This window comes from Erpetoichthys calabaricus, chromosome 7 (assembly GCF_900747795.2).
Source record: "Erpetoichthys calabaricus chromosome 7, fErpCal1.3, whole genome shotgun sequence".
Taxonomy (NCBI): domain Eukaryota; kingdom Metazoa; phylum Chordata; class Cladistia; order Polypteriformes; family Polypteridae; genus Erpetoichthys; species Erpetoichthys calabaricus.
In genome coordinates this window covers 180,771,225-180,794,012 of record NC_041400.2, presented here as the reverse complement: position 1 = coordinate 180,794,012, position 22,788 = coordinate 180,771,225, and the positions used below count along the sequence as shown (strand labels likewise).

Genomic DNA, 22,788 nt, shown 5'->3' with positions numbered 1-22,788 from the left:
ATGATGTCTCCAGTATCTTCAATACCATCCAGCCATCCCTGTTAAGGAGTCAACTTATAGGGTATGCAGGTGGATGAGCCAATGGTGTCTTGGATAATGAACTATCTGTCGAGCAGACCGCACTTTGTGAGACTCGATGACTGTGTGAGCAAAACTGGAGCACCACAAGGAATAGGCCAGCCTGCATTTCTCTTCACTCTTGTACAACTTCGACTATAACAGTGTGTCATGTCTCTTGAGAAAATTCATTGATTATTCAGCTGTATTGTTAAGGGGAATAAGACAGAGGAGAGCAGTCAAGTGGATAACTTTGGTTTTTTGGTGCAAGAGAATTGTCTGCATCTTAACATCAACAAAACAAAGGAACTGTTTTTTGACTTTCACAGCTCCAAAGTACCTCTATGTCCAGCCACTATTCAGGGAGTGGATGTGGAGGTCGTCCCCTCCTACAAGTATCTGGTGGAGGGGGGTGGGGTCTACAATAATGACAGGATGGACTGGTCTCAGAAAACAGAGGAACTATATAAGAAAGGGCAGAGCAGGCTATTCTACCTTAGGAGATTGTATTCCAATAATGTGGGTAGTGACATCCTTAAAATCTTCTACAACTCTTTGATGGTCCATGCGATTTTCTATGCTGTGTTGTGCTGAACTGTAACATTACTTCAACAAACTAATTAAATGGACAAACTCAGTTGTAGAGGATGCACATCTATCTATCTATCTATCTATCTATCTATCTATCTATCTATCTATCTATCTATCTATCTATCTATCTATCTATCTATCTATCTATCTATCTGTCTATCTATCTATCTATCTATCTATCTATCTATCTATGCTGTGAATATAAGCTTTGCCTGTGATGGACTGAAACCCCATTCAAGGATGTTTCCTGTTTTGTGGCAAATGTTAACATTATGGCTGACTTTTGATAAAGTCAGTGCATCTGTATACTGTACAGTATGTCTAGTGTTCTTTTCCACTGCTAATATTAAAAAAGAACTTTTTTGAACATAAATCCACACAAACCTGCTGGACCAGACAACATACCTAGCCAAGCATCCAAGGAATGTGCCAACCAGCTGACAGATATCTTTACAGACATCTTCAACATTTTACTGAGGCAGGCAGTCTTTCCCAAGTGCTTCACATCCACCACCATCATACTTGTGCTGAAAAAGTTCTCTGTCTCTTGCCTCAGTGACTATTGTCCTATACATTTCACAACTTTTATCATGAAGTGCTTCCAGGGGCTAGTTCTGGGCTTCTTGAAAGTCTGACTTCCCATATCATATGACCCCCTGAACTGTTCCACGGAAGATGCCATAACTTCTAATCATCTTGTGGCCCTGTCTCATCTGGACAGAAGAGACATTTATGCTTGAATGCTTTTAATTAACTCCAGCCCAGCTTTCAGCACCATTATCTCTCAGATGTTAATAAAGAAATGTGGGTCTACCAGGCTACAACACTTGACAGTCCATATTTGAAACACCTTCTCCAGAACCATCATGATGATCACTGGTGCCCCTCAGGGCTGTGTACTCAGCCCACTTTTAGTTACTCTGCTGACTTACACTTGTACAGCTGCGTACAGCTCAAACACCACCATTAAGTTTATGGAGGACACACTGGTGGTGGGTCTCATCAGCAATGGAGATGAGTCGGCTTACAAAATGTAGGTAACAACAATTGGTGGACTGATGCTCTATTACTGTGGACAAGACCAAAAAGGAAGGCACATGCTGTCCACACTCCGCTGCACATCAACGGCTCTGTGGTAGAATTGGTTTAGAACACCTAATTCCTTGGTGTGTACCTGCCAACTGACCTTACTTGGTCAATGAACAACACCTCTATAGCCAAGATGGTGCATTGTGTGCACTTCCTTCGGTGGCCGAAGAAGGCATGCCTACACACCTTCACAATTTTCACAACATTCTGCAGGGACACCATCCATAGCGTTCTGACCAGCTGCATCACTGACTGGTTTGGGAACTGCAGTGTCTCTGATCGTAAGGTCCTACAACGGATAGTGCACACTGCAGAAAAAATCACTGGGACCTGTCAGCCATTCATTAAAGACATCTTCATAAAGCATTGCTTCACCAAAGTCTATAGTTTTGTGAAGCATGTTTCCACCCCACTTTCATCTAGCAGAAGGTACTGTGGGATATGAACCAGTTCTGCCATGTTTGGTGACAACTTCTACCCCTGAGCTCTCATGACTCTGAAATCTATGCCCCCCTAGCCCCCCCCCCCCCCCCCAAAATGTGCTCCTAGTAGCAAAATTATGCAGTACATTTATTATACTTGCTACTACTGTTGTTTTTTTATTATTAGTTGTTGTCATTACTTATTTGTTACCATCTAGTTCAAATTATTACAATCTATTCACATATTTTTTATTTATCTATGTTGTAGATGCCGCAGAGGCTGGACGGGCATCCCAGCCAGAAGAGGAGATGGTTACTTACCCAAATGGGCATCCCGGCCTGTGAGGAGAAAGGGATCAGATCCAGAAGAGAGTGTCAGATAGGATGGATGTACAGCCCACCGAAACTGGTAGATGTTACTGTGGACTTTAGATGGCAGTGGCCCTGGATATCAGTGCCTAGTTTGGAACCAGTAGGCTATGCTGGGAAGTGTAGTCCAGCAACACAGCCCTGCTGGGGCCCCTGGGTGCTTCAAAGGCGTGCAGCAGGGAGATGTGCTCCCTAATATGGGACTTCCGTATGACCCAGAAGCACTTCCATCTCATTGTCTGGGCACCGTTAGTACTCCTGGGTCCTTAATAAAAGGGACCACACTCCCTTGTCTAGGTGAGTCGAAGCTGGAAGGAAGGAAATACTCAACTGCAGGAGGACAGTGCGGTGGTGAGAAGAACTGGAAGGAGAAGGTATTATTGTAGAAAAAGAGAAGGAAACCTGTGCTTGTGCCACTTCTGAGGTATTATAAAAAGGACTTTTGATTAATAAACCATCCTTTATTTGAACCCGGGACACTTGGAGTGTTCATGTTGGGGTTTGGGCTCATTGATGGCCTGGTTTCCATCACAATGTATGTACAGTATGTATGTATGTATTTATCTTTCTGTAGTATAGTATAGTTCTTTACCTGTCTTGCACTTGTCATATGTTTATGTATATATTGCACTGTGGTCCTGGAGAACATTATTTTGTGCCACTGTATGCTGCAGGTGAATGGATGATATAACAGCAAAACTATTTCATGTCATTTGAATTGATCATTTTTTTTCCATACTCCTCTAGCCACTGTAAGATTGTGCAGGAGCTGGAGCCCTGGATTAATAAAAAAAAAAAAAAAAAGCTTGAAGTGCTAAGTAATTGATATATAAGACTGTCTTCAAATCCCATGCCTGTCAGCAGACTCTTCCCATGTCTGCTTGGGTTTGTTTCTAGAATTTTCAACCAACCAAAGTTCAGATGCTGTCTTATCTAGGTGCCATAAGTTCATATACTACTTTATGATTGGGGTGTGTTTTTGGGTTGTTTTTTTTTTTTAGTTTGTTTATTTGGCCTGGAAGAGGGAAGTCACTGACTGCACCTGATGATCCTTTGCACAACCATGTATATTTTAAATGAACAGAAGGCATGTTTTCTCGTGTGTAATTTCTTTAAACACTGATTTAAGATGGTTGCTATTGATAATAAAATTGAGCATGCTTTACATTGTTGTTGCTATTGAGAAGGGTGTGGAGTTTTTGGGTGGGTCTAATTATATAACAAGTGTAAGTATGTGTGACAAGTCACTTAACCTGTTAGTCTATTTGTCATCTAAACTCATTAAATCTGTTTTTTTTATGTTTGGATAAATGTCACAGCTAAAGAACACACTGTACCTGATGACCCTTTGAACAGTCAAGTGCATTTCGAAAAAACAGAAGGCACATTTTCTCCTGTGTAATTTCTTTAAGAAGGTTGCTTTTGATATTATAAATGACCATGTTTTACATGAGGGATATTTCAGTGTTGTGGTTGTAGAACTGTCTCTCATGGATCTAGTGTCCCAGGTTTAATTCTTGCACCTGGTCAATGTCCATGAGGAGTTTCCATGCTCTCCCCTTATCTGCATGAGTTTTCCTCTTCCCACATTAATAAGGATGTCCAGATTAACTTAAATGGTAACTCAAAATTGATTATGTGAATAAATGGGTCCTGCGTAAGACTGGATCCTGCCTTGGTGCTTAGTCTAAAGGACAGCCGGGTCCCATGCCCGGCAGGGATGCCCCTGCTGCATCTGTTCCGGGGGAGCAGCCATGGACACTTCAATACCTCCCCCAGGACGCTTGGTGGCAGCCTCCCTGGCAGACGATGATACCCCAACCTGGCGCATGGCTCCATGGGAGATGGAGTCCTCCACAGCCTGGTTGGGGGCTCGGATGGCCGCTAGGGGGAGCTGCATGGAGTTTGCAGCCCGGCTGGTCGAATCTTCAGCCTCACCCGGAAATGCAATTAGGACCAGGTGGTCAAGCACCTGAAACGCTTCCGGGTGGGGTATAAAAAGGGCCAGCCACCACCACTCGGGAGGGCCAGAGTTGGGAGGAAGGAGACAAAGCTTGTGGAGGAGTGGTGGGAGAGAAAAGTATATTGTTGTTGTGTGGAAAAGGAGTGCTTTTGGGACTGTGTATTGCCTGTGGGTCACGGGGAAGACGTGCTCCCACGGGTGAAGAAAAATAAAAGCCCTTGTGTTCTATACGTGCCTCTGTGTCGTTCTGTGCTGGGTCAGGTGCCTATATAGCGCCTTTCACATTAGATAGGTTCAAGTTTATTGAATTAGGTTAGGTGTGTTTGAGAATGTCATGTTATACTTTACTCAAATCTTGTCAACATGCATTCTACCAAATTCACTCTGTGTGTGCACTATGGAGTCAGATTGTATTAACCTGAAACTTGCACCAATACACATGGGAAATAGTCATTTAGAGACTTAAAAAAACAATTCTACAATTCTGTATTTAAGGGCTCTGTTTCTCTTAATTAAATATCTTATGTAATTTTTTTGTTATACTATTTATAAATTATTTTTCATATCTAATTTAAATTGCTTTTAATTACTTCTTTGACATCAGGAGAGTGAAGGCAGGGTAGAGAAGAGTGTCAGGAGTGATTTGTGATAGACGGGTATCAGTAAGAGCGAAAGGAAAGGTCTACAAGAACGTAGTGAGACCAGCTGTTTTATATGGCTTGGAGACGGTAGCAATGACCAAAAAAACAGGAGACAGAGCTGGAGGTGGCAGAGTTAAAGATGTTAAGATGTGCATTGGGTGTGATGAGAATGGATAGGATTAGAAATTAGTAAATTAGAGGGTCAGCTTGGGTTGGATGGTTGGGAGACAAAGTCAGAGAGGCGAGATTGCGTTGGTCTGAACATGTGCAGAGGAGAAATGCAGGGTATATTGGAAAAAGGATGTTAAAGATAGAGCTGCTAAGTGGAAAGGAGGAAGGCCTAAGAGGAGGTTTATAGATGTGGTGAGAGAGGACATGCAGGTGATGGGTGTAACAGAACAAGATGAGGAGAACAGGAAGATACGGAAAAAGATGATACTCTGTGGCGGCCCCTAACGGAAGCTGCCAAAAGAAGAAGTAGAAGATTTGTATGAAAATGTGCTTTAAAATAAATGTTGTTTTCATTAAATGAAAATTTTCTTCAGATTGAATTCTAGGCATTGATATAACAATCCCTAAGGTTTCAGCACTGTTTTAACCAGAGAGTGGGGTTGATTTTCATTTATATTATCCTCTTTAGGAACTTGCTTCCTTTGGGACATATCATGTATGCATCTGCCTTTTAAAATCAAGATGTTGTGAACCTAAAGGCAGTCCTGCCACAGGCTGATCACACCCGGATATGTGTCCCACAGCTGGTTGTTTGATCTATGAGAGTGGTTGTTTAGAAGTCCAGCTGGTATCCTTTCTTAAAGATGCAATAACCATAATATTCATGGACCTTTAAACACCTTCCCGTGTCTTTGTGTCAGTCCTTCATAAAGTTGTATTGCCATTGGTATAAAGGAGCTCCAGTAGAATTTGTGGACATACTTCTGTGTCCATCGTGTTAGTGTGTCAGAGTGAGGATGAGCAGCATTGTTCATAATGGCACTCAGTTTAGTTTTCATTCTCTTCGACCTCCATAACAATGAGAGAGCATCCTATAACAAAGACTGCCTTTTATAATAGTTGGTTGATTTGGTGGGTCTCTCTGTTCAAGATTTATTACTAGCCCAGCATAACACAGCATAGAAAATCACACTTGCCACCACAGAGTTGAGAATATGGGAAGGATGTCATCACCCACATTAAAGGAATAAAGTCCCCTTGGAAAAAAAGAGCCTGTTCTTAATAGTTGCTCTGTATTAGAAGACCAGTCCAGCCTGTCAGATAGATAGATAGATAGATAGATAGATAGATAGATAGATAGATAGATAGATAGATAGATAGATAGATAGATAGATAGATAGATACTTTATTAATCCCAAGGGGAAATTCACAAAATGGGTTCTCATGTACTTGTAGCTTTGAATAGTAATTGGTTGTAGAGGCTTTTTAGTACTGTGAACATCAATAACCAGTTCCTTGATTTTGCAAGTTGCAAACAATTCCTTCTACACCAAGAAACAAAGTATTCCACCTGATTCTTCTCCTCTGTCTCATTTCCCCCTTATCATAACACCCCATAAGTGCAGAATCATCTGAGAATTTCAGCAAGTCACTTCATCTTGTGTTATATTTGTAGTCAGAGGTGTACAGAGTAAAGAGAAAAGGAGACAGGATTCTTTGCTGTGGTGCTCCAGTATTGCTCATACTGTCCTTGAGTCTCACAAACTGGTCTGCCTGACAGATCATCCATTATCCAAGGACACCATAGGCTCATCTACCTGCATATGTCTAAGTTTACCCCTTAGCAGGGGTGCCTGGATGATACTGAATGCACTGGAGATAAAAACCATTATCCTCACAGTGCTGCCAGCTTTGTCAAAATGAGAAAAAGACTTGTGGAGCAGATAAATGTGAGATGTAGAGGTTTAGCTTGTGTAACATTTCGGAAATGATTTAAACCAGTAATTTCCAATTAGGGAAGTACTATTTATATGTTGTGGCAATGTTTTCACCTTACTATTTTAACAGGGCAGTCAGTTATACTTGAATGTAACAGAATGCGTTACAAGGCCGGAAAACAATGAATTTGAAAAGGAGTGCTAAAGCTTGTTTATCAGTTAGAAAATGATCCACACAATAAAGTTCTGTTATGAAACTACTATTCATATACTTCAGCAGTATTTTCACCTTAATTCACCTATGGAACTTTAAGTTATAGATAGATAGATGTAGTGGGCCTAGGTGGTCTACCACAAGAGAACTCAAATAGTCCAGGACCGGTCTCAAATATCTTCACGATATACAACGTAAGTGCCACTGGTCCATAGTCATTAGGTGAGGAGGTGCCTGCCTTCCTTAGAACAGGAACAATGCAGGATGTTTTCTGCAACAGTGCTACTTTCTGGAGCCTTAGGAAAAGACTGAAAGGTAACAGAGGACACCACAAAGTTTGTCAGCACAAGCCTTAAGAACTTGAGGACTGACTTCCTTTGGTCCTGTAGCTTTTCCTGTGTGTGCAGCTTCAACTGTTGTCTCGTCACTTGGTCATTAATTATGGACAGCCCGTACTGATAGTTAGAGGTGGAATCATCACTGGCCATTCCAGTTGAAGTGATAGGAGTTGTTGATGTAGTGGGGATGGTTTAGGGGTCTGGTCATTGGAAGAAGATGGGACAGAAAATGTCCTAAAAAATGTTTCAGGGTGTTAGCTTTGTCCACATCCCCTTCTAGCAGCTTAGGCCTAGATTGCTTGCATCCAGTAATTATGCCTAGTCCATTCTAGACATTCTTCATGTTATTGTCATTGTTCCTTCCAAAGACACATGGTTGAGTTTACTACATGTTATAACTGGTCAGAATAAGTCATTAGTAGAGTGTTGGTGACAGAGTTCATCATTTCTGTTGCTGACTCCCTAATTGCAGGAGAAATATAAACATTAATAAGGATGACGCAACTTTTCTCCCTGGGCAAATAACTTTGATGAATTCTGACAGGCAGAATTATAAAGTATGAATTACAAACTATAGTTTTAACTGTGATAAACTGCCTTTTATGCCAATCCTAATTCACAGTTTCCCCTCCTGTTTGTTTTTTTTTTTAACCACATTGCACTGGGTCTCTGTCTCCTTGAATAAGATTAAATCCATTCAGCATTAAAACAGTGTCAGGTATATCAGGTTTACACCGCCTCCATCTTCAGACAACTTCTACGGTACAGTGCAACTGAGCTGCTTTAGATCCTTGCAATAGCAGCGCAAGTAGCTAAGTACTGGAGTATTTAGTACACCTCACTTTTATTTTGTCAGTCCTTCTTATGACACAAGGTTGTCTTTTGATCCTCTTTGTGAGCCCTTTAATGCTCACAGCCCTCCTTAAAGCCAATCAAGACACACCATCATCCTCTAGCACCATGGTCTGTGACTTGATTCTCTCTTCTTTAATAAATAGACTGGGTGCCTCTGAACATGGCACATTTTGGTTCCATCTGCACTAGTCAGTGGTTTGTGATTCTCTTTATCATTTGAAGTTGCAGACACTGTCTTTGATGCTTCTGACTGCAGCAAGCTGAACTGATTTAGCCATGTGAAATTACAGACAGTTTGCAGTCCTTTAATATGTTTGGGAGTTCAGGAGCTTTTTGTCTCCCTGCAATTAACTAAACTCCCCTGGCTTGTAGTGGTAGCCTGTACTGTGGAATATGTCATTTAGAGTGCCAATTGGAAAGGTCACAAAGGTACAGGTAGAATATGGAAACTTCCTATCTCTGCTTTATTATACTGTAACAGTGTTGACAAGTTACATCAGCCAGGGACAAGTCACCTAAATATGAGCTGGCATTACATCACCAGTGGCAGGGGTGCCTATATAAATGGCAAGCTTCCAAAGTCGCATCCTTTACCAACTAGTGTGGCAAAAGGTGAGCAGTACTTTTAAGGACAGCAAGCCTCCTCAAACAGCCATGTAAAGAGCAGAGAGTCCATCCATTGTGGTGTTTGGCACTATAATACATTGTCTTATTAGGGGCTTTAGGAACAGTACTTTAAACATGTCAACATCAAGGAAGGCATGTTACTTAGCTAAATGTAACCTTTTTTTTTCAAAAATATATCACAGCATTCTCAAGCTCACTTAATCCAATTCATGTTTGAGGGGTGTTGAGCTTATCCAGTGCCATCATCGGCTAAAATAAAAAGTAACTTTTAAAACATACTAAAAATGCACAATACATATTTCAAGCAAAAAAAAAAATTTTACACCCACCCAATTTACATTCTGTCTTGTCACTTCACTTCCAGCACATTCAGTCTCCAACAAGCTCGCTCTCTTTTCATTCCTCTTTTGCTTGCGATCTGCTATCTCTCTTACTAAAGCTCAGAGATTAGCGGAACTTTCTGTCATAACAGAATTACAGCTCTTCTGCCACAGCCAAAACCAGCTCATGGCCATATGCAACCCTGGACGTCCTATGCTTAACTCAGCTTTTACTCTCTCCCATATTTACATTTCTGACAGGCTTTTATAAGTTTCTCCCTCAATCAGCTGACAAGGGACCTGATCACTCATTCCCCTGTCTCACATCATAAGCAAGTGAGTAAATCGCGCATGCTCACCAGCTCACCAGATGGCACTTGGTTCACGCTCACATACACTTCCTGACTCCTGCGCCTTGATTCCTATTCCCGATCAAACACACCTCCTCAGCCAGCAACAAAAGCCACAAAAAATGCAGTTCTTAAAAGTAATTGCTTCTGGAAGAAACAGACAAGCGATAACCAATACAATTCCCTGAGGACCCTAAGAGGAGATGCTAGACCGCTGACTTCATCCTACACCCCTTCATGTGCAACTGAAATGATTCTGGTACATGCCATTTCTCTAATCTGTATTTATAATACAGAGGACTAACAAGCACAGTTAATTATAGTAAGCAGAACATCTCCATGAGAAACTTTATACTGTCCTGTGAAAAGCTGTTGAGAGCAAATAAACCACTAACTACATTGTTGTGAAGGGAGTTGCATCTTCATAATTAACAAAAACTGACCTGCGGGTGTTCGCTTCCCGGGTCCTCCCTGCGTGGAGTTTGCATGTTCTCCCCGTGTCTGCGTGGGTTTCCTCCGGGCACTCCGGTTTCCTCCCACAGTCCAAAGACATGCAGGTTAGGTGGATTGGCGATTCTAAATTGGCCCTAGTGTGTGCTTGGTGTGTGGGTGTGTTTGTGTGAGTCCTGCGGTGGGTTGGCTCCCTGCCCGGGATTGGTTCCTGCCTTGTGCCCTGTGTTGGCTGGGATTGGCTCCAGCAGACCCCCGTGACCCTGTGTTTGGATTCAGCGGGTTGGAAAATGGATGGATGGATGGATGAAAATCTCAAAAAGGTTACAATTAGAGAAGCTCTCTAGGAGTGATTGCAAGGTAAGTGGCTTGCTCTTAAGATTTCTAAGCTTTTTTTTATAGAATTTTGAAGTATTTTGTTCAAGAACCTCAAAATGAATCTAGTAGCAGTTAGATTCTCAGATTCATTTGTCACTCTCTTTGTTCAGTATGTGTGTGTTTACTTGGCAATATTTCCATAATGTAATACAATATGCCAAATAATACATGACACGTGTTTCACCCTAATTGGGGCTCATCAGGTGTATGCACCTTTGCTTCTTCTTATGGGGATCAAACTTCGTACATCAGCGCCTGAGGCGAAGACTCTAACATTACACTACTGCGGCTGGTTCGCTTACTCGATAGGCTGAAGATTGGAGTATTACATTCATAGTTCTGAATCACAATCTGATTATTTGGATGGATAGGTAACTATTTATATATTATACTAGCTGTGTCAGCCTGCTCTGTAAAAATCCCGGGCTCCAAGAAACCATGGATTCTGGCACTTCAATCAATCAATCAATCAATCAATCAATCAATCAATCAATCTCATTGGTTGTGCATTAGCGACTAAGCAAGGTTCTCTTTCCTCAGAGGTTTCGTTTTACCGATGTGCTCGCCTCAGTTGTCTATCAGCAGCTAAGCGAGTTTCTCTTTTCTTCTGAGGTTTCGTTTTGCCAATGTGCTTGCCTCGCTTGTGTATTAGCAGCTAAGTGAGTTTCTCTTTTCTCGGTGGTTTCACTTTGGCATCAGAGTTGTTTTCTTTGAGCTTCATGTTGTAGCCTGCTATATGCTGTGCTGTAGATATCCTCTTTAATAAAATCCCTTTGTGCATCCAGGTCTCCGTGTGTGTGTGTCTTCTGGTGAAGTGTGCATGCGCGGGGCTTCTGTTAAGGTGCACATGTGCGGGGCACGGTGCGATGCGCGATATTACTGTCAGAGAAAGTTAGAGGCGTTTTATGGAAATACAAACCAGTATTACTGCGAGAGGAAATTACAGGTACACAATACAGTGTGCATATTACAGCCACATACAAGCCAGTATTACTGTCAGAGGAGATTAAAGGCATATTACCGACGCGCATGCCTGTATTACCGCCAGAGAAAATTAATGGTATATTACGAATGTACAAGCCAGCGGATGTACAAGACGGTATTACTGTCACAGAAAATTAAAGACACACAATACACGGCGGCAGCCCACTAAGAACGGTCAGCTTAGCAAGTAAACATCAACAAAAGAAAGGCTGAAAGAAAGAAAAATATGACCAACAAAAAGAATGAGGTGAAAGTCCCTTGCCATTTAATATAGACTGTTCCTACTAATGTTTATGCACTACTGTTCTAGCGCGCGTTATTGTAACAGGCTAAATGACTAATTTATATATAAGATACTAGAGGGGATGCCTGGCTGTAGCTCAGGTTGCAAAAAAGTGAAATAGTTTCCATTTGTTATTTGGCAATTATTTTATTATTCAAATATTGTTTAAAAGTCAAACTGCTATTATTAATGAATAACAGGTTATAGTTGGTATGAATTATTTAGAGTGCCCTATGATACACACAGTATTTTTCATTTCGCCATTATGGGCAAGAACGTGTAAATTCTTTCCTGATGTAACAAGGTTTCTCTTCTAAGATGGATGGAATCCCTTTTAAGAACAAAAACAACTGAATAGAGGCAGATTTCTGTTTCAAAAATAACTCTGTACTCTCTACAGCTGGAAGTACATGTAAGCACATGCTAGTCTGTGTTAGAGTGTGTCCTGGTGTTCTATGCAGATACCACAGGGTTCAAAAATTCATCCCATTCCCCTGGATGTTTCAGTAGGGTTCTTTCAACTGCTTAATTAGAGTCTGGTTGAATCGCTCTACTAGGTCATCTCCTTGTGCATGGTAAGGGATGGTTTTGACTTTCTTTACACCTAGTAATTGACATAGATAATAAATCAAATCTGATTCAAACTGCCGACCTTGATCTGTGAGCAGATGTTGTGGAATACTATGTTGAGTGATAAAGTTCTCAAAAAAACATCGAGCAACTGTAATAACATATTGATCTTGTAAAGCATAGAGGTTTACAAACTTTGTGAAATAGTCTTGTGTGACTAAAACATATCTATTACCACGTGAGGTGAGTGGCAGTTCCAAAATGTCTGCTGCTACAACTTCAAAGGGTTTTGTAGAGTTCACTGTTTGGAGGGGTGCACAGTTCAGAGGGACAGGTGAACGGCATACTGCACAACTTGGACACTGCTCACACCATTTTCGAATGTCATGGGCCATATAAAGCCAGTAACAAAGTGATTTGTTCTGTGTCAATTTGCAAAATGCCCAGATACTTTGTTTCAATGTACAAATTCCAGAGCTTCTGGTAAAAGTAATGAGGGGATAACTTCTTGATATATTGGATGTGTGGCAGGAGAAGGGTGTACTTTACGACAGAGCAGGTTGTTATGGATAGTGAGGGGATGAAACTCTTGCCACAGTTTCTTTAGTACACTAGTAAGCCCGCGATTCGCCAGCGAATCGGATATCCAAGAATGGCAATCAGTTTCTGTTCCGTCCAATATCTGGATGGATGACATATCATGGAGGGCGGGTGCGTCTGGGGAAATGTCATTTAATTACATACACATATCTGAAGTAAAGCGGTCTCGTTCTGTGGAGACGTGATTCGGTTGCCTTTGCTGACACCAACTGCTAGCAGAGTGGAGCACAGCAAGTTCAGCCCCGCGCCCTGCGTCCATATCCGGTTTACACCGTGTAGTTTGGACGTCTGGGGATTCTGTACTGTAATACTGTAATGTGATTCACATATGCGCTGAATCCTCTCATTTTTGTTTTCTCTGTGGCGGGCTCGTTGCAGTGCGGCAGTGCAAGTGCGCCTCGATGCGTCCTGTATCCATATCCGGTTTACAACCTTTTTTTGTTTCTCTGAGGCGGGCTCGTTGCAGTGAGGCAGTGCGCGTGCACCTCGATGCGCTGCAGTGCGGCAGTGCGTGTGCGCCTCGATGCGCCCTGTGCCCAGCGCCCTGCGTCCATATCCGGTTTACAACCTTCGGTTAGTAAGATGGATGGGCAGCTTGTTCGATCTGCCAGTTAGGTGGCTGATAACCAACAGTTATCCATTTAATAACCTCTGATAACATAGGACCACTTTGCTGATGTTCATAAATGGTGTGTCCATTAGTAGCTAGAGTACAAGAAAACCTCTGAAAATGAGCCAGACAGTAACCCAGATTGCAGAGTTTTAGAAGGGCCAGTATTAGTCAAAGGAAGATGGTAACTATATCTACAAAATGAATGATGTAAGTCAGCCTCTGTATTAGAACATTAGAATATTAGAACATTCTAGACGAGAACAGGCCATTCAGCCCAACAAAGCTCGCCAGTCCTATCCACTTATTTCTTCCAAAAAAACATCAAGTCGAGTTTTGAAAGTCCCCAATGTCTTACTGTCTACCATACTACTTGGTAGCTTATTCCAAGTGTCTATCGTTCTTTGAGTAAAGAAAAACTTCCTAATGTTTGTGCGAAATATTCCCTTAACAAGTTTCCAGCTGTGTCCCCGTGTTCTTGATGAACTCATTTTAAAATAACAGTCTCGATCCACTGTACTAATTCCCTTCATAATTTTAAACACTTCAGTCATGTCTACTCTTAATCTTCTTTTGCTTAAACTGTAAAGGCTTAGCTCTTTTAATCTTTCCTCATAATTCAACCCCTGTAGCCCTGGAATCAGCCTAGTCGCTCTTCTCTGGACCTTTTCTAGTGCTGCTATGTCCTTTTTGTAGCCTGGAGACCAAAACTGCACACAGTACTCAAGATGAGGCCTCACCAGTGCATTATAAAGGTTGAGCATAACCTCCTTGGACTTGGATCTAACATTCTGTTAGCCTTCTTAATGGCTTCTGAACACTGTTGGGAAGTCGATAGCTTAGAGTCCACTATGACTCCTAAATCCTTCTCATAAGGTGTACTCTCAATTTTCCGACCACCCATTGTGTATTCAAACCTAACATTTTTACTTCCTATGTGTAATACTTTACATTTACTGACATTAAATTTCATCTGCCACAAATCTGCCCAAGCCTGTATGCTATCCAAGTCCTTCAGTAATGATATAACAGATTCCAAATTATCTGCTAATCCACCTATCTTGGTATCATCTGCAACTTAACCAGCTTGTTACTTATATTCCTATCTAAGTCATTTATATATATTAAAAATAGCAGTGGCCCTAGCACTGACCCCTGTGGAACACCACTTTTAACATCTGCCAGTTTTGATGAGGTTCCTTGCACCATCACCCCCTGCTTCCTGTGTCTCAGCCAATTCTGCACCCATCTAAAAACATCACCCTGAACTCCCACTTCTTTTAATTTGATGCCCAACCTCTCATGTGGCACCTTATCAAATGCTTTCTGAAAGTCCAGATAAATAATATCATATACTCCATTTTAATCGTATCATTTTGTTGCCTCCTCATAGAATTCCAGCATGTTAGTAAAACATGACCCCCCTCTTCTGAACCCATGCTGACTGTTCAGAATAACTCCTGTCCTTGCCATGTGTTGCTCAATCCTATCCTTAATAATTCTTTCCATTAATTTTCTTGTGATGCATGTTAAGCTTACTGGCTTATAGTTGCTTGGATCTGCCTGGTCACTCTTTTTATATAATGGCATGATATTTGCCATTTTCCAGTTCTTCGGAATCTCTCCAGTGTGCAGTGACTTCCTAAAAATATGCGTCTAGGGTTTATATATGTACTCGCTAGCCCCCTTAAGAACTCGAGGGTAAATATTATCTGGTCCTGCTGATTTGTTTGATTTCAGCTTATTTAATCTGAGCAGCACTCCCTCTACAATTTCCAAATCCCTCAGTACCTCCTTAGTAGTCCCTGTTACCTCTGGGATGTTATCCACTTTCTCAGTTGTAAACACCTCAGAAAAATGTAAGTTTAGGGCATCTGCTATTTCACTGTCTGTATCTTTTAATTCCCCTTTACTATTTCTGATGCACTTCACCTCCTCCTTGACTTTTCTTTTACTACTAAAATACTGAAAGAATCTCTTAGGATCGTCTTTCGCCTTATCTGCTATATTCCTCTCCAAATGTCTTTTAGCCTCCCTGATATCCTTCTTAATGGTTGCCCTCATGTTCTCATACGCTCTACGATTCACTTTGCAGTCATTAGTCTTATATGCCTTATAAAGCAGTTTTTTTCCTTTGCAACTTCTTTTTTAAATCTTTATTAATCCACCGTGGAGTTTTTTTTAAGTTTCCTATTGATTCCAAATTTAGGTATGCATCTGTCCTGCATTACATATTATGGTGAGAGAGGTCAATAACAGATGACTCCAAGGCACCTACATTCTCCAAATCTGTAGAAATTCAAGTGAGCGGCTGCCAAGATAGTGCATCAGCATTCTTATGAGCATTACCTTCTCGGTGTACTACAACCCAGTCAAAAGTGTCAAATTCAAGAGCCAATCAAGCATGTTGGCCTGTTCTGTTCCTATCAATGAGTATTTGCCTCCAATCAAGTAGAGGTTTGTGGTCTATTATGATTTTAAATGGCAGTTTGTAAAGGTAGTGATGGAATGGTCGTACAGCCAAGACAATGGCACTCTGTCATATGCAGACCACCTTTCCTCATTTTTTGTTAACACATGGCTGGCATAGGCTGCAGCACGCTCTTGCTTATCAGAGATCTGTGCCAGCACTGCACCAATTGCAGTCTCAAAGGCATCTGTGTAAAGCAGAAAAGGTTCTGAAAACTCAGGGAATGCAATAACAGGAGGATTAGATAAGGCATTCTTCAGATAACAAAAAGCTTCCTCACTGGCAGGTGTCCATGCGAACACAGCATGTTTTTCATTAAGAGCATGGAGTGGTACAGCATGGTTAGCAATGTTTTCTATAAACTTCCGATAATAGGAACAGAGCCCAAGAAATGCATGTACCTCAGTCTGCGAACTAGGAGTAGGCCAGTCTCTTACACTCTGGATATTTCTTGGGTCAGGCTCAATGCCCTGTCAGGATATAATGTGACCCAAAAATGCAACATGATTTCTAGCAAAACTGTATTTGGAAGGGTTTAGCTTAAGTCCACTTTCGTAGAACTGAGATTGGATTTCCTCCAAGTGTTTTAGGTGGTCATCAAAGGAACAACTAAAAATTAAAATATCATCCAAGTACACTAAGCAGGTCTCCCATGGAAGACCATGCAGCACCATCTCCATCAACCTCTGAAATATTGCTGGAGCATTAGTCGTTTCCATGGGCATCACGTTGAAATGATGTAGTCCACATCCTGTTGTAAATGCAGTTTTCTCGCGGTCACATTCCCCCACTTACCTGCTAATAACCTTGTTGCATGTGCAGGGTGGAGAACCATGCTGAACATGCTAAGGCATCTAAAGCATAATCAACTCTGGGTAAAGGATGGGAGTCTTTAATTGTGACTGCATTGAGCTTACTGCAATCAAGTCAATAACGCCATGACCCATCTTTTTTCTTCACAAGTACTACTGGTGCAGCTCAAGGGCTGAAACTTTCTTCGATAACATCAGATTCTCATAGTTTGTTAATCTGCTGCTGTATTTCAGCCCATTGGTCAGGTGTCACACTTTAAGCTTATTGTTTAACAGGTGGAGCATCTCCTGTGCAAATGTGGTGGGTAATGATGTTTGTACATTTGTACGGCTCTGAAGTCTCTTGTCTGTGAAATACAGGTAAAGTTGAGCAGCAATGAAGTCGCACAGCTTTCAATCTGTCGTCCAAGTTGTGTCTTCTTTATTTATCTATATTTATAAAATTCTTTTCGCATTTGAAACGGAAATTACGTATGAGCGTTTGAAACGGAAATTACGTATGACCACAGAGGAACAGAAAAACATTCTTAATAAACCTGATTCTTGCTGAAAGAACGAATGGTGACATAGCTCTGGCTGTAGCGTCATCGTGAATCGCTTCTACATTATTAGATGGAGGCCATACAGCACATTCGGCATTGCAATTACCATTAAACCTCGCTCACGACAAAAATCCAATTTGCAACATACGCAAGGGCTCTGAAAAGACAAAGTCTTGCAACATTCAAAGATAATAGTTTGGGATGAGTGCACCATGGCACATAAAAGAGCTTATGAAGCCTTGAACCGAACAATGCAAGATCTCAGAGATCCTACCAAAATAATGGGAGGTACTGTCGTTTTACTTGCAGGAGATTTTCGTCAAACATTACCAGTTATTCCACGAGGGACACCAGCAGATGAACTCAACGCGTGTTTAAAATCCATGCTTCTCCCATGGTCAGTTATATGTTGCGTGTTCTTGGGTAGGTACACCAAAAAATGTATACATTTATGCACATAATGGGCAAACAAAAAATGTAGTATACCCGAAAGCACTGCAGTAGTACTCAATGTATCTTTACTTCTTAAATGTTAATGTTTTACTGTTTAATAATTTATACGCTTTTTATATGTTGTTCAAATTCTTTTATCAAAATACCAGTAACGGTGCGCAGTGAATACACTTGACTTGAGCATTCATAGTTTTCATCCTCTTCCTCTGTACGTTTAGCATTCATTTGCTCAGAGGTTGATGCACATGCTGCTTCCTGAGCAGCTCTTCTTTACTCCACCCTAGCGACCCGCTGCTCCTCCTCTTTCGTCTGCATCTTTTCACGTTAAAACTGATGTAGTTTTTGTGTTGCAATTACGTAGTATGTTTTCTTTAACCTTTCACTTAATCTGGCACTTGAGTCTTCAATCTGCCTCAAGAATGATTAGCGAAGGTGGTAGGGAATGAGAAGGGCACCTGTGGCTGCCCTGCTGCACGCTGCCGAGAGTTGATTCTACAATAAAATAAAGTAAAAATAAAAAGAGTAATAAAATCATCACCCCGAAAGCGGATAGTAGACATCACGTAGTATATGTGTACCAAATTTCAAAGTCAATAGGTGAAACGGTTTGCGAGCTACTGGTGATTTAAAATCCTGGACAGACAAACGAACAGCCATGGTAGCATATTATAGAAGAAGATTTTACTGTTTAATAATTTATATTTATATGCAATGTGCTTCTTATATATTACTTCATATTCTCATATGATAATGATGTTAATAATGTTGTTTATATTGATTTCTATATTATTGTAAGTGCTCTTTATTTATTGAAAAGTAAAATTGGCAATTAACAAACTTATTTTATAAATACTACATTTTATTTTTTTCCCTTGCACTCAGTGAGCGAAGCCACTGGGTAATCAGCTTGTTTTTAGTTATCATAACCCATTTATATTTATTTTACCATTACAGTCCGTGTTTTCCTCTTTTGATTTTAACAGTATATATGCCCATCAGAATTACACTTCCTATTCTGTATTCACATTCTCAGGTGTGTCCTCAATAACTTCTCATTTCACCAACAGTCAAAATAGACAGGACCACATACATACACCCATGTACATAAGTAAGCCTTAGCTGCTAGGGTAGGAAAAGTTTACTGTATGTTTAGCTGCCTGACAAAACTCTGGGCCAGAAAATTTGCCCTTGATTTGATTACCGGTATATGCCGAGACACGACTATTTTCTTCATTGCTGAACTCTCTTTTTTCCCAAATAGCATTTCTAAAGGTATGAAACAACAGCACTGATCATTAACCAAATCTCTCAATGCTACACCTTCATGTTTCATGTACATTCATAAACTAACCATTTCATATTTATACATGTATAAATTAATACAGCAGTAACAACTCCTCACAAAAATCTCAGTCATTGTATAACTAGTTTACACTTAATAAAGTTTACAAAATATCTGTTTAACAAAAGTACCAAGTGTTTAGGAGCTGAGCTGATTTACAAACTTGCAATCTTGCTTGGGGAATGTTATTCATGTAACAGTCATCTATCTGACGCAAAACAGCAGTCTTTGTAATTGAACAGCTTGCCGTCTGCATTTAGCAAGTTTTAAACTTCATGTTTTAATTGCATTTCCCGTCATCATACTACAGTACTGTGACAAATACTGAAAAGAAAAACACTTTTTCTTTACTCTTCTCCTAATACTGGTAGTGTTGTAGTGACGATGTGGGTCGGTTCCTTGCTCTTACTACAACCCGGTACTGCCAATAACATTTTCAAGGATGAACCGAGCAAATGAGGACACTCACACACCAAGCAAGGGGATAGTGAAAAAGTGCTCTAGTGCTTTTAATAAACAACTCGCAAATCACAACAGGGTCCATTAAAGTGTAGTGCTTCTAAATATAAATAAACAATCCATAAAACTGTGGAAATCCTTGAGATTAAAAACAAAACTTAAAATGAGACTGAAACTAATGCCACAGTCAGGAGGTCATTGTTCCTTCCAGATTTGGACAAGCCCAGCACAACTCCATCTTCATCTCCTCAGCTCACCAATAGCTCACTCAGCTGGCTGAGATGCTAGCAGCCAAAGTCCTTTCCCCCCAACCCCGGACTTAGCAACCTCAAGTGGCATCATTCAGGTCACTCAGAGATGTTGTCCTCCCGTCTTCCTTCACGCTCCTGCAATCATCCCTTGGATCCCTGGGAAGGACACCACCTACTGTATTTCACACCCGCTCCTCCAGGATAGTAAGCGGGCACAATCTGCCCCTACAGTACCAAACCTTTTCTCCTATGCTGGGTAAATGACCACAGCTGCCTCTGGCTCATCCTGCCTCTCCACCCAATGCTGTTCTCACAACTCTTCTACTCTTCATTCTCTGTCTCCTCCTGCTTCTCCCTTGCACTACCCTTTTGTATGCTGGGGAGTGGTTGCAGGTGTGATCGCCTGATGCTAGTCTCGGGCTGATAATGACAAGGCAAGGCAATGGATGGACAGCTGACTGTCTCACACCATTCCAGAGACAAGCCGTCTTCTCTACAGATCGCTCGCACCTTCTCCACTCCCCACTGTGAATGCGTTTATTATTTATTTATGTAAAATCTGCCACATTTCTCTGAGCTGTGGACCTGCTATACCACAGTTGTACATTCAACAACCCAACATGAAAGAAATCATAATTAACAGTCTAATTTTAGGTGCAGTGCCACGAGCCTCCAGGGATGTCAGTGCTGTCCATTGCTACAGTATATTTCCAAGATCACATTGGAGTATAACTTAAACCAGAGTTAAAATTTAAAATATTCTAGTTTATCACATATTAACCTGTATAATTATATATAATTATATATAACTAGACAACCCGCGGCGTACCATACGCCTCATAATCAGGCTGCTTTTTTAATGATTTTTAAGTCCAGGGAGAAAATTAACATTTGAAAAATCGGTAAGTAATAAATCATCAAGAAAAGTAACATTTCATGTGCCCACCCCCAACTCGTCACCTGAGTCGTTTTCCTCTTTGCACAGTCCACATGCACGTGTGAGTCATGTAGACTTTTCATTGTTGTTTGCGGTTTTGGCTGCTTTTCTATATATAATCCACCAAGTCACCCGACCATGGTAGTACCGAGGGGGGGTTGGTGGGTACAAAGGGCAGGGATGTAATCAGTGCGAGCATATGACCCGCTAGCCATGTTTTTGAAAGTTTGGCTCTGTGCCTTATTAATTGTCATCGCAAAGGCAAATCTAACAGGTAATTGTCTTCGTGTTAAAGGAAAAGGCAAATTATCCGCGACAAACAAACTGTTTTACACGGTGCATACCAACCCGCGGTGTAGTATACGCCGCATAATCACGCCGCTTTTTTAATGTTTTTTAAGCAGAGGGAAAAAAATGAACATTTGCAAAATCCGTAACGCTGCTTTCAGTAAGTACAATGCACACGCGTTTAATTTGTAGGCCACTTTTTGCCAGCCGTCTTTTCTGGTTTGGGCTGCTTTTACAGTGTTACCGGTTGTGCATATTAAATCTTGAAATCCTTCGAGTAACTAACTAACTAACACCCACCCACCCAGCTTGTGTGAAAAAAATGCGCCCGTTCTTTCATCATTTTATTGCAGCCTATGAAAGACTTGCTGATCATGTTTTTTAGGCTCAATATACATTGGCTTTTCACTCAGCTCGAGAGCGCGCATTCATTTCGGATTATTACATCCAGCTAGTCTGCTAGACTAATCTGCTACACGGCTGCGTTTGAAAAACTGACTTATCCCGGATGAGTTTCACTGGCATTAATGATTAGGAATCTGGTTGGAAACACTGCTGAACAGAGACGAAACCGACTCAGGTGAGGAGTTGGGGCGGGCAAAGTGGTTGCAGCTATTGATTATTCAGTGTTGTTTGCCTGGGTGTCTGATCTGCTCGACAGGATCATAAATAAAAGGAAAACAATGTGAAGACAATATCACAGGTGATCCTGTGGTATAGCGGGTCCACAGCTCCCCTTCAAAAGGCCATTTTTAAATAAATAATCATCGCACTCACAGCGTAGTAAGGGGCGTGGAAGTGTGGCTGAAACGGTTTCCGGGTGGAGTCGTGCTGGGGGCATTTCTCCCCTGTGCAGTGTGTGAGCAGAGAGAGAAAGCCGGTACGTTAGAGTGAGCGAAAGCAGGCTCGAAGGCAATGTGTTCCTGTGGTATAGCGGGTCCATAGCTCCCCTTCAAAAGGCCATTTTTAATCAGGCGACTGACAGTATTGGAGTCAGGCACAGAGAAGGTCAGCTGGTGAGAGAGCATCTTGACTGTTGCAGGGCCTGCATCGGTGAAGCAGGTGAGATGCTAATGAAAAAGGGGCACAGGGCTTATTGGTTTTTAAAGACTGCTTCCTTCATTGTGTTTTAACCTCAGTTTTAAAGGATTGCGCGACTCTCTTGCGCGCGCTGCCTGTGTGGCTACTTGTGGCTACTTGTCGGCGGCTTAGTGAATTATATATATAGATAATAGTAGAATCTATGTATATATACTGTATATACTGAATATATATATATTTATATATATATATATATATATATACATACAGTATATATATATATATATATATATTAGACACACATGAGAATCTAGGGAGCAGCTAAAGGACCAGACAAGCCGCATGAAACCGCAAGACCAGGGACTGCGACAGTATGCAAACCGCTTTCTCTTTATTTCCACAGGAAAGACGAACAACAAAAGAACACCACACCTTGAATTCGTCTCCAAAGCCCTATCCAGATGTCCGGGCCGCTTCCAGGTTCTTTAGTCACCTCTGGTTCATTGCAGAAGATGTCACCACCTTCCCAAGATCCTTCGTGTCATCTTTTACCCAGCATTCCTACTTCCATTCCCACCTCATATGTCCGGTTT

General features: G+C 41.3%; 1 long non-coding RNA gene across 2 annotated transcripts in view; it reads left to right on the top strand.

Annotated features, from left to right (window-relative positions):
- Positions 1–3,346, top strand: part of LOC114654932 (uncharacterized) — a 36,303-nt gene extending 32,957 nt beyond the window's left edge. For both annotated transcript variants that reach the window (XR_003716774.2, XR_007935423.1), the window contains one exon: positions 2,428–3,346. This is a non-coding gene — a long non-coding RNA (uncharacterized LOC114654932). The remainder of the gene's footprint in view (positions 1–2,427) is intronic.
- Positions 3,347–22,788: the final 19,442 nt, after the last annotated feature.